The sequence below is a fragment of the Apis mellifera genome, linkage group LG11 (genome assembly GCF_003254395.2).
Source record: "Apis mellifera strain DH4 linkage group LG11, Amel_HAv3.1, whole genome shotgun sequence".
NCBI lineage: Eukaryota > Metazoa > Arthropoda > Insecta > Hymenoptera > Apidae > Apis > Apis mellifera.
This window is the reverse complement of record NC_037648.1, coordinates 4,068,326-4,088,250: the sequence shown is the minus strand read 5'-3', so window position 1 is coordinate 4,088,250 and position 19,925 is coordinate 4,068,326. Positions and strand designations below refer to the sequence as shown.

Below are 19,925 nucleotides of genomic sequence, written 5' to 3'. Positions count from 1 at the left end.
TCGTACAAAATTCAATTCTTATCGATTTATTTATATTAATAAAAGAAATTACAAAAAGAAAAAAAGAATAAGAACTCTCGTATATAGGAAAGAGCGAAACAACGAAAAGAGGGGAGAAAGGAACCAGGCGTGAGGATGAGAAAGAGTTGAAGGAAAAGTAGGGGCGAGACTACTAGTTTCTCTCCATCGACTGTCCCTCTCTATCTCCCCATCTCTAGTCAGTATAGGGTGGCACTCCTGCCAACCAGCCAGCCAATCCCCACTCCTTGCCTCATCCCGCTGGTAGCGCCACTAGTGGCAGCTTTCTCAATCGCTCCGTTCGCGGTGGTCAGTTGGTCTTTGTCTGTCGCGCGCGTTCCGTGATCGGGGTGTTGTCGAAAGGGTGGAGATATCAGACACCAGTCGCTACGCGGACGTTGAGCTCGAGATTTTTATTCTTTGTCGCGAGACTTTTTCTTTCACGAGTTACAGTGTTCACGATCGTTGGATGTTTATTCCATTTGTTCGCGGTGACACGCATGCGTTTTTTCATCATTAATCGTAATTGGATCCAATCGAATGTTGGATCCGCGTGACATCGACCGAAGAGGAAACTCGATCTCGATCCGTGTGTCTGAAAATCGCGCTCATGTGACCGTTGCTTGATAAAAAATGGTAGAATAAGTGTCGTGTGAGACCAAGGATATTGAATACATAAACGTTTTCGATTGTGATTTAGTTACCAATTACGGAGGATATTTAGTGTTATACATGTAACAATGGAACTGTAACGGATATCGATGGTGATTCAATGCAGCCATGAGACACATGAAATCGTGACGATGGTAAGTGAATCAGTGGTGCATCTACAACTATTTCGATGGATTTCGACGTAAATCTGATTCTGGTGATTAACAACATGTTTCGTGGATTCTCTTCTTTATTTTTCTCGATCGGTTTTATTACTGTGCCATTCTTCGCCAAGATAGAAATTGGATAGATCAACGAATATTCGTGTTTTGTGTCCGTTCTTGGAATGTGATACCGATCTGAGGTTCGTGGAAAGATAGAATCTTATCGCATCTGGATTTATGGAAATTAGATTGGATATTTTAAGTACATTACTTATACAAGGAATGTTTGACCGTTATTGTAGTTATTAATTTTGTAATTCTTCGTTTAATTCTTTAATTCTTTTTTCTTTTTTTGATAGAAAACATACATTAAACAAAAAATAGTGTCTTTTTGAAAGAAGACCTTGGAAGAAATTTACTTGTAGTCATCATCATCAACTCGATTATGAAAAAATTCGAAGTTCTTCTTCGTCTGAAACATAAAAAGTATTTAAGAGAAATTAATGATTATATCGCATTAAAAATTGAACGAAGAGTTTCATTTTCCGAGGGACGATTTCGATTATGATGACAATTTTTAATTCCATTCACATATGAAATATTCCATTCTGTCGAAGTATGATGAAATGTATCAAATCATTTGCCATTCTGAGATAGTGCATCGAGAAAAATCATTCAAAAACTTCGATTTGAATTCGATATTGGATGAATCTGCTTGAAACGAGTTCGATTGAAACGAAAAGGATATCAGAAGAAGATATATTCTCTTTTTTCTTTCGGTGAACACCGATAATCGAGAGAATCGAATAAACTGTTCAACTCTGTTCACATCCCTTTTAAACATATCTGTTCAACATTTACAAAGTAAAGTTAATCTCAAAAGTTAGTCTCAAAAGTTAAAAAAAGAAAGGCGAATGGATGAACAAATAAACAAAAACGACAACGAATGGATTTGTCATAAAACTCGAAAGGGGGCTTATCGACCGTGTCCTGCCTTTGACTTTTTGAGGACAACAGTTATAAATACGAGTTCTTTCCATACGCACGCAATTCAAGCAATAACACTATGTCGCATTTTTTCGTTTATCCGCTTATTTGTTTTCCTTTTCGAATTCTTTTTCTTCTTCAGGATACTCCAGGAAGATTAGATGTTTTTGATCTGTGATGAACTAGGGAATTTATACGGGTTATTGTAATGCTTACTATCAATTTTATAATTTTTGTTCAAATGAAAATTTTTGTCTATTTCGTTTATATATTTCGATATATAATAATTTCATGAAAAATTTTTGAGTATGAGTGAAATTTTTAGAAACTTTGAAACTTCAAATGATAAAAATAAAAGAAAAGTTTATGAAGAATTGTATGTGGATTTCAAAACGAAAAAGAATTATTATGCTTAAGTTATTGTGTCGTTTTACCGAATATTTATCTTGTACTTATATCGAATATTTACTTTGTAAAGCTATATTTTACAAAAATTTTTTGTGATGGATATAATTAATTGTTATGTCATAAAAAAAAAGAAAAAAATTCTTTACATATTGTACGATATGGAAATAATAAAAAGTAAAAAAAACTGTTGGATTGTTTAAAAAAATAAAAATATAAGAATGTAATTCCTAATAAATTATGAAATCAGTGAATCATGGAACATCTATGTATTATTCGAAGTTTCATCACTCGTTTTATTATTCGTATAACTACTCTGTAATATTTAATATGTCATATTTATTCTTTTTTATCAAAATTAATGAATCTAACTATTAAAACAAAATCTTTTTTCATATATTGTTATATTTTTATTTTTTTAATATGATATTTATATTTATATTTATATTGAAAATTATTAAATTAAAATTGTTAAAATGGAAATGATATTATTATTTTACATGTGTAAATGAATTATTTTTTAATAATTTAAACATAATATACATATTGCATTCAATAGAAAATGTTTTACTCAATAAGCTTTCTTTAATGTTTCTTAAACTTTTTTCAAGACTTAATAATAAGAATAATCATATGTTAAATGTCATAAATTTGAAACATTGTTTCCGGAATTAAACAATAAATATTTTAGATCTTTAATTAGAATAAATAAATTAAAAATTAAAATATATTCAAAAAATTTATTTATTATTAAGTATATGTATTGTTCAATTTAATATATTCGGTATAAATTACTTAAGCTTTTTTATACAATTGAAACAAAATACATTTTTATGTGACGATAGTGAAGACATTCATGAATGTTCAAAAGTGCCTATAACAGATCGAATTAAATTATAATAGCAATAGAAAGATGAAACTAATACTGATAAAAACATATCTATATAAAAACATATATGATATACAAAAATTAATTATGAAGCATGAAATAAAATCTTTATTTATTTATGTGTACTTGATTTGTTTATAAAATAAAATTTTTTTATTCAAATTTCTTTACTTTAAATTGAAGTATAATATTGTATGATAACAAAAGTGCAAAAAGATGCAAAAACACAATAATAACTTAATAAAGATTTAAATACAATAATTTTGCATGAAATAAATCAATTACTAAATAAATTGTATAATTGTTTTCGAATGATTCATCTGCTTTAATCTATTTAACGAATCCATAATAAAGTACCTAAAGAGGTGAAACTCTGGAATGATATTTAAGTGTACATTAATCCTACTAATTTTACGATAAGAAGGTTATTAGTGCGATCTTTCGGAACTTTAAACAAATAGACAAAATAGATATCGATATTTTTTTAATTTTGAGAGAGTATAATAAATAATACAAATTATATTTTTTACATACTTGAATCAAATTGAGATACAGTAGTATTCGGTTAATTATTGCATCTTTTATTTTTTTCATTCACTAATTTCTGTAATTGAAAGTTTAACAGTTTTTCAGATCGATATATTTATATATAAAAATTTAAAATAGAAAAGATATGCAAAAAAATTTGAAAATTTTCTGTTTTATTATTCATCAATTTTTGTAATTAGAATTCTAATTTTTAAGGAACATGTATATATAAAATATAAAATTTTAAGTACTATATTTAATTGATAATGTAATAACTCGATTGACGCATCTTTTATTTTCTTTTCATTAACTGTCATTTTTTATTCATTAACTTCTATTTTGTGACGCATGAATATGGAGATTTTTTAGATTTAGAGAAATTGTCGAGGCAAATTTCGTAGAATATTTACTCATTGTCAGTTGTTTGTAAATTTCCAATTCACAGTTGTATTCAACAAAACTCATTCAAAACATGAATTTTCGAAATCTATGTATTACGAAATATTTTTGACAATTTAATTTAATCTTGAAGAATTTTGATCTATTTTGATATTTTTGATTTCTTATATATCTCTGATATTTTTAGATGATCATAACTAATGACTATAAAATATATTTAAACTTTCGATATTAAATAAAAATGAATTGTAATATAAAATCTATTTTTATTGACAATGAATCATAGTAAATACATATGATTCTCTATTATTAAAAAGAAGCTATAAATGATATCTATTTATTTAATCGTTTCAAATCTTTATAAGGAACATTGATGTTTTAAAATTGATGTTTTCATTTTACCTTTGTTTATACACATGACGTCACTAAATATAAAGTGTATTGTGTATGGTGTATGTGTAATGTGTATGATTTTGAAATTCAATTCTTTTCGATTTCTATTATACATTTATACATTTATTCATTTATACATTTTACGATCATTATTCATTTATATATTTGATATTTCATTTGATATTCAAAGATTTGAAATTAATTCGAATAATTTCGATATGATGTTGTTATAATATTGATCTAATATATTATATATTATTATATTCATATTATTGTTGATCTAATTTCTAATATACATTAATTATAAATTTTGAAATAAATACTTAAATAAAAAATTGCCTGAAAATCATGAAAAAGACTAGTATATTATACTAATCATTATTAATAATTACATAACGAACAAGTCTATATTTGTTTGAGCACATTTATTTTTGAAAAATTATCATCGATTTGATACTGTTATAATCTGTCATACAAAAATATATATATATATATAAGCCTGAATAATCGATATAAATATTACTATTCTTGGGACAGGGAGTCTCGCATGATGAAGTACTCTTCTCATCCTCCACCTTGTTGCCAATTTAATTTTATATATAATTCGTTTAATATAAATACCGTTTATCGACTCATATATTTTTATGATGCGTTTTATTTGCGTTAAAGCGTTTCATAAATTACGCGTAAAAAAGAATATTCTGGCAGAAATATTATGAAACATTAATGTTTTAAATATAATGAAATTAACATATTAGTTTTAAATTAAACAAATAATCGATGAATATCGCACAATTTTCGAACGTGATATTTAAATAACAATGCAATAAATATCAAAAATAATTATATATATTTTTTATTATTTTCGATTTTTCTTTGAAAAGCGAGATAAATAATTAGTAATGTTACGATGAGCGTTGGTAAGCTTGCATTGTAAAATATTTATTCGTTTGATCATAAAACGAATGAAAATTAATAACTGTAATTTGAATTCCATCTCTAACGGAATGAGAAAATCACATATTAAATCGAGGATTAATTATTACCGAGAATTTAAACATTTACTGCTGTCATAGTTAAACGATGATTCTACGAAAAAACACGATGAAAAACAGGACAAGACTATTATTTGATTTACAATACATATTTTTTTCGTTCTGTGTTATGGCAGCCGTTCTAGATATCATACCATCTGTAGTTGTCTAATGCTTATTATTAATCTGAAGCACAATATTTCATTTCAATTGCGAAGAAAAATCATGCTATGATATTTTGTATATAAATATATATGTAAACGTGAAAGTATTTGAAGTATTCGCGAGGAAAATGTTAAATAATAAATAATAAAAATATATGTGTTAAATTTAGATTTCGAAGATAATATACAGTATCTCACCTGATATTAATATCTTGATTTATATTATTATTATCATCCATAGTAAAATATATTGTCAAATAAAATGGTTTCAAAAGATTATTTAAAAGTTAACTTTATTTCTTTTTAATGGATTTACATATCTTTATTGTTTGATACAAATATTGTTTATAAAAAATATTAAATTAGGTATACTTAAAATATATTAGAGTAATATATATTTTAATTAGAATTTTATAAAACTTCTTGTATACTAAGAGATATTCGATTATTCGTATTTTTCTTATCTTTTATATAAAAAGTTTTACAATTTAAATTTTAAAATTGAAATTAAAATGTATTCTAAATTAATAATTTTTAAATATATATGAAGAATTATCGAATTGTAATAAAAAATGTAATAAAAAAAAAATATGATTTCATTTGAAAAAACAAAAATGGTTTTCATACAAAATATCTTTACATACAAAAAAACACAAACACATAAATATTTTTTAATAAAAAAATATGCTTCCTTTAAAACTGTTCAATTTATGATTACTGTGAATGATAATAATAATCAAGATCAGTATCAAAATGTTTCATAGTAAAAAATACACAATATAAAATTTTAAATGAATCAGATAATATTTGTAAAAATTATTGAAAAATTTGTGAATATGTGCAGAGAAGTTACAAAAATACTCGAATGCATGAATTATTATTTATTTCATTTATACATTATTTTATATTGATATTTATTTTTTTACTTTATATTGTGAATTAATTTTTCTGCGATATTTATACAGTTAGCATTTCATTTCAATAATTTTCTGTTTTCATAATATTTTGTTATTTATTCCATAGCTACTCAATGTTCTATTTATTTCCTATTTACTTTATAGCGAGTGTTCAAATATTTTTGTATATGTATATCTATCGTCGCTCTTTACATTCCATATGCTACTGTCATTTACGCATGCCATCATTCTTTCATATGTAAGAGAGACACATATAAATTATGCTGTTAAATATTGCGTCGAGATTACCTCGATAAGAAATGTGCATCAATTGATAATTTTCGATTAAAGTAAAAATTTTTGTTTTTCTCATTCAACATCTTTTGTTGTTATATTGCGAAAATACTTTATAATGCTGAACGAAATGTCAGCTGCTCGACCAATTATTATATCTTTCTATTATGCGTGACATTCATATAGATTAGCGTTCTTTAAATGCACATTTTTATTTTATCATAAACTTGATTTTTGCAAATATTTAGTTTTTTCTTATCTTCGAAATTCACATATCATTTCTGGTTGTTTAGAAAATCTATTACGACAATGTATCATTATGTGGTATAATATATTATTATATACATATAATGTACAAACATCTTATATATATATGTGTGTGTGTGTGTGTGTGTGCGTGCGTGCGTGCGTGCGTGCGTGTGGTGCGTGCGTGCGTGTGTGTGTGTGTGTGTGTGTGTGTGTGTGTGTGTGTGTGTGTGTGTGTGTGTGTGTGTGTGTGTGTGTGTGTGCGCGTGCGTGTGTGTGTGTGTGTGTGTGTGTGTGTGTGTGTGTGTGTGTGTGTGTGTGTGTGTGTGTGTGTGTGTGTGTGTGTGTGTGTGGTAATATATATACTTTCACATTTTTGAATTTTGAATTTAAGGGATAGAAAATCCGATATGAAATTCGATCGATCTGTTCGTTTAATCTCTTAATTTATAATATCATAAATCATACTCGTGATAGGCATTATAATTTCAATTTAATAAAGATTAAATGATATTATATTCGTAACGAAGTTTAAATTTGAGATCACGAATTATCAAATACCAATCATACATAAATTTCAATGTTATTTTGGAATATGACATCAATAACATTTCAAAATTTTAAAGTAATTTAAATACTATAAAAGAAATGAGAATACGAAAAGAGATTAACGAATTAATAAATGAGTTTATACAACTAATAGCTATATAAATGACTATATTTAATCTATTCATTTATAACATTATATATCGTATTTGTGATATAAATACATATTATAGCTTTGATTATAATAGACATTAAATTGTATTATATTCATAAAAACTTTAATTTTAATTTGAATTTGGAATTATCAAATGATTTTTTATATTATTTTATATTTTCCTATAAAAATTTGATTTTGAAATTTGAGCTTAATATTTATTGTAATATAATAAACATAACTTTAAATACATAAATATATAATTTAATAAAATAAATTTTTTATTATTAACTATAGTTAAATATTGTACATATTATTAATCATAACTTCCTATCACAAGAATTATTAAATTAAAGTATAAGATTTTACATTTATATTTATTATTCAAATTTATTATTATGTATATTGATTTCGTTCACAAAAATTCTCAATAATCTTAAAGTCCGTGATTCTTTATTTTAATAAAAAAAATTATATATTATATTTATTATAATAAAAAAATTCTTTTATTTCATAAGATGTATCAAAATATTGTACAAAATATTGTAAATATATTTTTAAAGATTACTTTTTAGAAATTTAAATCAGATTTAATTTGTTTTTTTTTTTTTTTAATTAAAATGCAAATTTTACACGTAAAAAAGTTTTTATTGAGTAATGTATAAGATTTTTACTATTTTTCTCAATTCTTTCCAATGCGTAACAAAATGCCAATAAAAATAATATTACATATCGAAATTAATAATAAGATTTTAAAATAAAAATATATATTATCAGTATTAATAATTCATTATTATTTTATTTTATTATTTTATATAATACAATGCGTTACATTAATGATAACTAATGTTCAAATTATGTAATTATGGTAAAATTTCCAGTATTCCATATTTTCATTGGAAATATAAATATAAAGAATAAGAAATATATAATAAATAATAAGAAAGATAAATAATATATATATATATTATATATATATATATATATATATATATATATATATATATATATATATATATATATATATATAATTTATATATATATAAATAATAAGAAAGACAAAAGTTCGGATAGTAAATTTTTTGATAATAAAATACAAAATTTTCTTAGATGAATTATTTTATATTTTAAAATTGATTTAAAACAAAATTAATCATTAAAATTAATAATATAACAATGGTTTTTATTATAAAAGTATTGATATTGTATTTTTTAAGTAATCAAATTGTACAAATTTTTGAATATAAAAATATTAAAGAAATGTTTATCATTCAAGTAATATTTCATTTCTCTCTTTTTTTTTTTAATGCCAATGATTGTGGATTTCGCAAAATTATATACTTTTGTCAATTATATAACATTTTCATTCTTTTTAATTTCTTAAATATTTTCAATTTCCTTTCAATAGTTAATATTATACATTTATGCTTTGATATAAAGGAGATTAGTATTAAAAATTTTATATTTATTTTCATAATATAATATTATATTTCATAATATAATATAATATTTTCATAATGAAGATACTTAATGTAATGTTTTTATTTAATTTTATTATCACATTTTATTATTTATTTTAACAATATCTAAGAATAATATGATTTTATATAAAAATTTAATATATATTAGATAAGAATATATTATAATATATTTATATTTTATTTATTTGGTTTATTTCAAAAGTTACTCGCCAATAACATTTTATTATAAATAATATTTGTATAAGAACATGTTATAATAGAAAATATAAACACAATATTTCTATAATTTATATATGTATATAATGTGTTAATGGAGACTAGACTGTCAATTATGACTTATTACCATAACTTGAGAGATTAACAGCTTGTTTTTACTATTTTATAAATGTATAAACTATTCCTATTATAATGACATTACATTAGAATGATCTAGAATTTCTAATGATCTAGAATTTTGTTTCTTCATTTCATTTTATTTTTTTATACTTTATATGTTTATAACAACTTTTTAATATGTAATAAATCCAAAAAGTGGACTTATTATAAATAATAAAAAATAAAAATACAATTTCATATATTTGCATACATTCCTAAACTGTGATTTTAATGAGTATGATGATTTTTAATTTTGTTTTTTTAGAAGATTAATTAATTATATTAAGTTTAATTTTATTAATAATTTGTGTAATTATTAATATCATAATAATATATTATTATTGGGTTATTACTATTTTTCATTAAATTATTTTTAATAGATTATTATTAATAAAATATAAAATTCAATAGATTATTTTCATAATAAACATAATATTCATGATTATTAGGTATTGTTTTGATTTTCTTTTAAAAATTATATGCATTTGTTCATTTGAGAAAAATAAATGTTATTAATATTATTAATAATATTAATAATATTGTGTTTTATTTCATTAGAAAATAAAATTTTTTCAAAAGATAATTTTTATTTCTCAATATCAATTTATCTGAATATGGTGACAATCAACCTCATAACTTCACATCGTCACTATGTAAAAGATATATCGAAATATTCTATATCCATATACTTCTGAAAAAAGTTATCAACAATTTAAAATATTTTTTCTATCTTTTTTATTGTGGTAATGAAAAATGTTTCTTTATATTATTGTGAATAGAAATATTATACTTTTGGAATATTGGAATTTGAATAATAGAAGTTTTATTAAAAATGCGAAACAACAAATAATTAACAAATTAGTCCACGTTTCAAATACAAACATTTCGAACATATCATTCGCTATCGTCCATCGCGTTGAAACCGTGTGGTGGCGTGACTGGTTGGCATAGGGGATAATCAGGTGATGCATAAAAAAAGGTCAGAAAATTGGCCGGAAAGGGTAGTAGCGAAGGCAGCAGGTGACGGTAACGCAGTTTGTTTCCGGTATCGAACAATCGAAGCGAGGTGCAACGCGCGTGACGACTGTACAAAGGCAGATGCAATTTGATGCATTGTGAACGGTATGTTCAGAGGGGCCGGTGTATGGCATGAGTGCCACCGTATATTTAGCACTTGGCGCAGGATGCCATATAGACTATGACAGAACGCTTTTCATTTCCTATTGGGTATCTCTCGATGCTTATGATTAATGAAATCATTCCTGGCCAACGATGTTGCGATTCTTCGTCATCTCCGCTCGTTTCCGCTATAATGAATGCTAACGAACGAGCCGAACCCCTCTTTCGTTCACGGATGTTGTGTTTCATTGTTGATGGTCGTTCGGCTTGAAATTCGTGCTCGTGCTCGTGCACGCTGATTGTTATATGCAAATCTACACGTGCGGCATATAAAGTTGAGTTTTTTTTCTTTTGTTTTGACATGTACGCAACATTGCTAGAAAGAAATTGGTTTCTTTTTAGTCTTTTTTGCAATTTTTTTGGTTTGGTAACTTGTCATTCAATTGAAACTTCAATTTCGATATAGTCGATCATAAAATATTGTATCTTAAATAAATTTTAATTAATAAGTTGTGTTATTTAAACGAACGAAAATTTTGATTTTATATGTATGTATAATCAGTTATAGTAGAGTAATTTTGTTTTAATTTTGTTAGAATATCTTAAAATTAATTCCTAAAATTTTAATGTTTTCTTCGTTTTTAAAATATTATGTGATAACGCAAGAAAAACTATAAAAACTTTATAATAATATATATAAACTTTATAATAAATATATAAAAATATGTCTAAATTTTAGTGCTCTGTCATTATGTAAATATGTAAATATTTATATGTATATTTATATGTAAATATATGTAAATATTTTGATATTAAATATGAAATATGATTTTATTATTAAAATATGAAAAAATGTTTAAATTTTGAAAGTTAATTTAATCGCTTTATTTATAAGAATTCTTATCGAAAATATTGCTTCATTTATATATATTATAACATATTATATTTTGTACATATATATATAAAGATTTATTAAATCAAAATTTTGTAAAAAAGTATATGAAAGTTTTTATGATTGACTGTATATACATTTTACGTTCTTTTCTTTTGAGAATCTTATTACATGCAAAATGACAAATATAATTACTTAAAAGATTTTTTATTTATTACTTTCAGATTATTTTATGTGTGAATAATTTCTGAAAATTGATTAGGTTTTTTAATCATTAAGTAATTTTACTTTTAACGCATTTTCATACATAATCTTTTTTTTAACTTTTTTTTTAACTAATTTAACTATAATAAATTATATAACTATAATTTAGATCTCTCATGTTCATAAATAAATGTTCTTTAACTAAATAATCTCCAAAAAATTATGAAATTATTAATAAATTTCAAAATCAAAATATTATTGATAAATTCATATATCTTGATATCACCTAAAATGTAATGTAATAAATGCATAGTGTTATTAAAAAAAATAAATTTTTCCATATCATTATACATAACTCTTCAAATTGCGTATTTTCGTCTTTTACACACTTTTTAATATAATTAACCAAGATATTAAGTGATTCACATGTGTTGTATATCTTATGGAACTTCTATATCCTTCAATAAATGAATAAATAAATAAATAAAAATAAAAATAAGTAACATATTAATTGCATTCAATATATTATTATATCATTTTAATGAAATGATAATACGATATTGGAAAATGTATTCCAACAAAGGAATAGTTATTGTTACACAAATAACGAAAGTTAAAATGATTGCTTTCAATAAAGAAATGTATCTATTCGAATAGGCAACATTGTTTTTATGGCATCATTAACCGCGTATATTCCTTTCATCATTCCAAATTGCTTTCAAGAAGTGCCGTTCAGACTACCAAGATATTTAACTGGCGGAGAAGTGAGTTAGTATTAGTTATTTTGGTCGGTCAGATATTTCAGAGAATGTAAGATAATAATAATAGATTTTTAGATAACGATTTATTATAAGTTACTCGTGAAAGTGTCTATTCATTTCAAAATAATAGCACATACTGGTAAATTTAATAGGAAAATAAAACAGGAAATGATTTCACTTTTCGATTCAATTTTCTATATAACGTGCAACAAAATTTTTTTATACTATTATACTATTATACATTTATACTTTCCGATATAGTACATTCGACAAGATTTGCACAAACATTGCAAACGTTATATATCACTAATTAAGAATTTATATTATAATATTATGCATAAATAAATATAAAGTGCTTGTCTATATATATATATATATATATATATATGTAATCTTGTTTATATTATAGCTTATATAATATAACTTAATAAAGTTATTAATAACTCAATGATATTTTTATATATCTGCTTTTGCTTTAACTTTTAATGTTAAACGTATTCCATAACATTCTGTAATTTATAACAATAATTAATAAAAAAAATAAAAAAGAAATACAAAATAAAAATGTTTTTATTCGATGCTTAATTTTTGAAAAAATTTAACTTGAAAATAAATTGCGTGCATTATATAGAAATATATACAAATAAAAAGATATATTTCACATATGATATATAATATTTGTATTGTGAATATCTATTGAATGTTGAGATTAGTTTTTGTTATTTTTATTTCAGAAATTTATAATAAAGCATGTATATAAATCAAATTTGTATGGTAAATTAAAAATTGGATATTATGTCATAATAATTTTTTAAAATTATATATTATGTGTTTTCTAAAAAGAAGTTAAATACAATATATTTTTGACAATTTTGAGGAATAGAAATGAAATATATAATCTTATAAAAAAAGAAATAATTTTATTAAAATATGGTTGTCTTGATAAATATCTTAATAATAATTAATGGAAATAATTTGAAAAATATTTTAATAAATAATGTTATATTGATATTAAGAATAAAAAATTACAATAAAAAAATTTAAATAATCATTCAGTATATAAGAAACATGAGACTTTTTTCTATTATACTGCAATCAAATATATCAATATATTTATCAATATATTTATCAATATATTTACTTTATAAATCTATTTAATTATTATTATTTAACTGTGAAATTATTTAACAATGTAAAGACTACATAAATATATAAAATATATCTACAAAAGATCACAAATATTGCTTTTTTAAAATTAAAAGAGGTAATGCGAATTGTGATAATCGTATATCTCTCATTTAAGAAAATAATTAAAATCCATATCTGAAAAATGACAAATTGAAATTCGTAATATATTCAATCATATATTATTTTCAATCATTAATCATTATCTATGATTTACTAGTATAATTTACGATCTAATTTCGCATATACAGAATGTTTATATATATATATATATATATATATATATATATATATATATATATATATATAGATTATATATTCGCGAAACGTCTTTTAAGGATCGAAGCTAAATTAACTATAAAAATTAGTATACAAATTAATATATCAATTGAAATTAATATATCAAATATATACTTATTTATTATTTTGCAAAAAGCGAGATAAGGATAGAGTCAGACAACTCTATCTCTGTCATATTATTATAAATTATTATAAATAATGAAAGGCGCGCCTTAAATAAATAACTTAAACTTAATAACTTAACCAACTTAAATAAATAATCTTCAATCGATATTTCTATACATCGACTTTTGTATTTATTTATTTATTTTTATCCTCTAAAATCTGCTAAAGATGTATTATATTATATCCATATATGTACATTAATATCCTTTATCTTACACAAGATCATATTCACTGGAACATATAAGACGTTTTTCCAGAATTGAAAGGATTAACCGATATAGCAACATCAGATATTGAGATGAAAACAATGAACAGTAAACGAGACAGAATCGCGCTTTGCTCACTTCTTGCAAAAAGAGTTAACGATGTTATACAATGTGGAACACTTGTCATTATCGATTTCCGTGGTGGCTTTTACTACGATAAATATCCACCTTGCCTGTTATTACATTCCGTACGGATCGTCTAGCCTATGTGAACTAGATAATGCGATCTTTTTCTCCATTACGCGCTATCATTATTGGCGATGTATCGAAATTGTGTGCTCGAACTCTGTAAAAGGGGGAACGAGATTCGATGGAATGTGGATATCTGTGGTAGAAATTGCAACAGCTGTGGAACGTTAGGGATGTTTATCATGCATTTGCATCGATTGGATGATGATCGGATAATGAGTTTCATCTGTGATAGCGAGTAATTTCATAATAAAGATGGTTATATATAAATTATGAAATTAGATTATACTTCGATATTTTTGAATTTTTTCGTTTTAAAATTTGTCGAACCAATATTTGTGTTGTATTTGTATCAATTTGGCAATGATCAAACAAAGAATTTGATATTTGATTGAGTTAGTAAATAATTTAAAGAGTGGTAAAAAAGTTACAAAGTGAGTGAAAATAGTAATTATAGGAAAGAAGATTTGAATCATTCTTGAACATTTGAGTTTCGAAATAAGATATATATTAGTTTGTAGAAAAAAATTGAATTATTTTTTGAAAACACAATTTTATAAAATTGTTTTCATAAAATCATTAATATAGAAATATAGTGCAGAATTGAAAATTTTGAAACAAAAAAGGGATGTATTTTGACAATTTTTTATTTATGATGTAATATATTATAAATTAATGATAATCTAATTTTATAGATAAAAAAGTAAAAAAGAGATTACTTTTATTTTTTATATTTATCTTTTGATAGAAAGTTTTGGAAAGAAATTATGTTGTTGAAAATCATTTGTTCAAAATTAACTTTGATGGAAAATAATTTATTTCGAGATATTGATCGAATATTTTTCTATTTTTTAAATAAAAAACATATTTCATATTAAAAATAAAAAAATGATCTTTATATCTTTCCTAGATCATAAAAAAATACCATTGATATCGTATTATGTTTTCTTCTAAACATAAGATGGATCCGATACATTTTTTCTATTATTAAATTATTAAAAGAAATATAAAAAGATTTAAATGGTTTATTTTATTATGTACTTGCTATATTATTTTAGCTATATTATATATATATTTTATTATGATTATAACATTATTTAAATTTTATATATATATATATATATATATATATATATAATTGTCTAATATGCATAATCTAATATGCAGAGTATTTATTTTATTTATTTTATTTAAACTAAAATATGCTTTAAAAAAAGAATTATGAAAAAAAAATTTAGAAGAATTGTTTTGATATGAAATATAATATGCAATATTAATAATTCTTTTCATAAATAGACCAATTTTTTTTCTATAGAGATCATATGATGATTAATTTTAATGTTTTATGTAAAATTAATTTAAATATAATTTTTAATGCAATCATTATTTTCTTAAAAAAGTATATCATGTATGTTAAAAATCACTAGTTTAAAAAAATATTTAATTTTAAATAATTTGAAATTTGTAAGATTTTATTTTCATGTAAGCACATGAAAAAAAAAGAATTTAATATTGAATAATTACAAAAACTTTGTAATTATTCAATACTCATTTGACTAAAACTAATTTCCAAATGAATTTCAAATAATCCTTTTAAAATTGACTTTCGATTGATTTCGATTCGAATGATTTTTGATAATGAGTTTTTGAATTAACAGTGACTTTTAATTGCGAACTAATATTTCAAGTAATCGTGAATTTAAATTTTACGATGATTCGAATGACTAATTTATTACAAGTCATCAAAGTTCTAACCAAAATTTTCGATATTCGATATATTCATTTCGCTTATGCATCCATATCTGCCTTGTGTCTTTTGTGAAACTAGACTCGTTGCTAATGACAAATATCGAATATCTGTCATGTTAGAGCGTTTATGCGCAATCTGCTCTGACACTGAAGGTGTCATTAGAAATACGTCTCTGGAAGGTCGAACATTCCGCGACGCGATTCATTATTCCGTATTTCTGATGAAGCATTCGTTCGAGAATCAGCGATCTTATAATCAATCTAACAGTTATTAATAGTATTTCACGTCTTTATTCGATGATGAATGACTTATATTTTGGTTTCCATTGGTATTTTATGAATTAATTAGAGAAGTTTGAATGCTTGATGGGAATGTTATTTGAATTTTATAATTTATCAATATAATGTTAAATTTAAATTTATTTAATAATAACAATATTTATTATTATTTATTATTATTTATCGTTAATTTTACTTATAATATTAAATATGGAATATACATATATCGAATAAATACAATGTTAACCGTTTGAATATGCTATATTATATATGCTATTTTGAGAATTATGAGAAAATTCACTTATTTAAGAAATCTGATTTTAATGAAAATTTGTATATAGATATGTAATGAGATAGATGTATGTACATAGAGACATTTATTTTATAACAGAAAATTTTTTTGAATGTGTGAAACTAATATTTAAATTTATATTTTATTATGTTTTATATGGAAATATTTTTTTATTATTACTTATTTACTATAATTAAGTAATAACATTTTTAATAATATTTTTTATTATAAAATTCTAGAAATTGAATATTTTAGTTTAAAATAGTTTAAAATTTTGCTTTGTTTCGTATCATTACGAAGTTATATTTAAAGAAACGAAAATAATAATGAAACTTATAAAAGTTATAAAAGTTACAAGTATTAAAAGTTATAAAACTTATAAAACTTTCAGTATTATGAAGAGGTTGATTTCATCATCACATTCCAAGTAATATTTCACTAATAAAAAAAATATTTTATATATAACTTATTTTAAATATTTATGAATAAAAATAATTATACAATCATTTTATTGATGATGTTATTTGATTCAATAAATAAATTAATAAATTTTAATTCTTTGAATTCTTCAAAAAATTCTTCAATTTCAAATTAATATAATATAATATAATATAATATAATATAATATTTAAAATTAATATAATAGTAATAATATTGTTTTTTTGATTTAAAAAATGTTTTTTATGTATTATTTCCTCTCTATATTATTTATTATAATAAATTGGTGAAATACTAATGAAAATGAATATTAATTAAAATCCAAATACAAATTAATTAGATTATTATTAAAATAATCACAATATATTCATGATATATATGCAAAATGTTTTTTAAATACAGATATTAATATTTCTAATAAATAGAGATATTATTAAACTTGCTAACAAAGAATAGTTATTTCGTTGTATTAATAATAATTACATTAATAGTTGAACAGAAAATTTATTTATTTTATGTATCGATGATGTCATGCCAATTAAATATTTTAATTAATTTACTTCCTAATATGTTAAAATTTTGTCTTTATATTATTAATTATTATTACACTAAATTAATTATATTATATTAATATAAATACCTAGTAATTAAATTATATTATTATATTGTTATGTTGATTATTCGTAACATAATGTGCATTTATTTATTACATAAACATATAATAATTCATATAATAGTAGTATTAATATAAGTTTTAGATAGAATATCAAATAAATTATGAGATAAATATCAAAACGTTTACGTTAGTAAAACAGGAAATAATTGAAATATGAGATTAATACAAATGTCACATATATAAATCATATATTCTTTGAAATTCACTATGAATTTTTCATAATTTTTACTAAATATTCTTTATTTGAGGTTTTATGTACATATAGAATGTTAATTCTTACAATTAGAAGTTTAGAAAATAGGTTCTAGTGGTCAAAACGAATATAAAAGATGATAGATGATAGATAAAAATGTCGATTGCTATCTAAAGTTTATTTATTATATTTTAATTTAATTTAATTTAATTTAATGTAAATTTGTATTAGATACAAAATAAAATGTGATAAATAAAACCATTCTATTTCTGTTACATCTCTGTCTTACTTTGTTGCTGTCTCGCTTTATTTAACGTAAATTTAATTTATTTAACTTAAAATTAATTTATTTAATTTATATTTATATTTTTTTGATAATTTAGATTAATGCGTGCCAATTTTATATATAGATTAGTTTTATTATAGAAACATATTTTTCTTAAATATATTTATTTGAATATATATATTATCACTGAAAATTACACTATATAAAATATAGAATATAGAATAACTATATATTATAATACTTATAAAGATTAATTATTATGAATTTTGTTGAACAAGATTTGTTGAAAAATTAATGAATTCTGTTAAGGATTAATTAAAAAAAAAATGAATTTTAAAAAGACAAAATTGTATAACGGTTATTTTGCCATTATTGATTTCGGTTACTATCAGAAAAAAATTGTTTTAAATAATAATATTTAGTTGAAAAAAAATTACATTTTTTTCTATTTATTAAATAATAAATTTATTAATAATATTAATTTTTATTAAAAAATAATTATATTGAATTGAAAATAAAATAAAAAAAAAACTAAAATTAATAAAATATATGAAATTTTAAAATGAATGAAAAGTTTCAGAATATTTTAGATATAATGGTTTCCCAAATAGTTTTTACGTGATTATGATATTTTTCTTATTTAATTTTCTAATTAATATATAACATTTAAAAAAATAAAAGGTAATTATTTTGTTTTTTTTTTTTAGCAAAAATATATGATTTTTATAATCAAATCATTTACTAAAATATCAACACAAAGACGGTTAAAACTATCAATAAGTCAATAAATAAATCTCATCATTTTTTTTTATATTATTTTATATTTTTTTATATTGACTTTTGTGTTCATTTCTATATTTTAAGAATAACATATTAACATTAACATATATTTTAATTATTAATATATCTTTTTAAATAATTATAAATTATATTAATAAAATAATTACAAATTACTTATAATAATGATAGGATTAGTATTCGCAATAATACAATAACATTTGCAAGATGATTCCAAGTCTTTCTGCGAATATCCTATTACTCATGTATATACACATATATGCATATAAATATATGTGTATGTATCAGTAATATATATATATTAATTGAAGTTAGTTTTAATTTAATTATTAGATCTTATTATAATTAGTGTCAAATTTACAGATTTATAAATTACTTTGGATGTAAAATTTTTAGATCGTGATCAACTACGGATATAGTAAAAGTTCATTTATTTGAATTTCATTTATTGGAACAAAAGTTTCAGTATCTGATAAAAATTGGAATTGGAATTTTATTATTTAAAATTT

The 19,925-nt window shown here is 22.0% G+C and overlaps 1 protein-coding gene across 2 annotated transcripts in view; it reads left to right on the top strand.

Annotated features, from left to right (window-relative positions):
- Positions 1-332: 332 nt before the first annotated feature.
- The window catches only part of LOC725924 (leucine-rich repeat-containing protein 24), a 503,999-nt gene continuing 484,406 nt past the window's right edge, over positions 333-19,925 (top strand). For both annotated transcript variants that reach the window (XR_001705015.2, XM_026443786.1), the window contains exon 1: positions 333-824. The gene's annotated coding sequence lies outside the window, so the exon portion shown is untranslated. The remainder of the gene's footprint in view (positions 825-19,925) is intronic.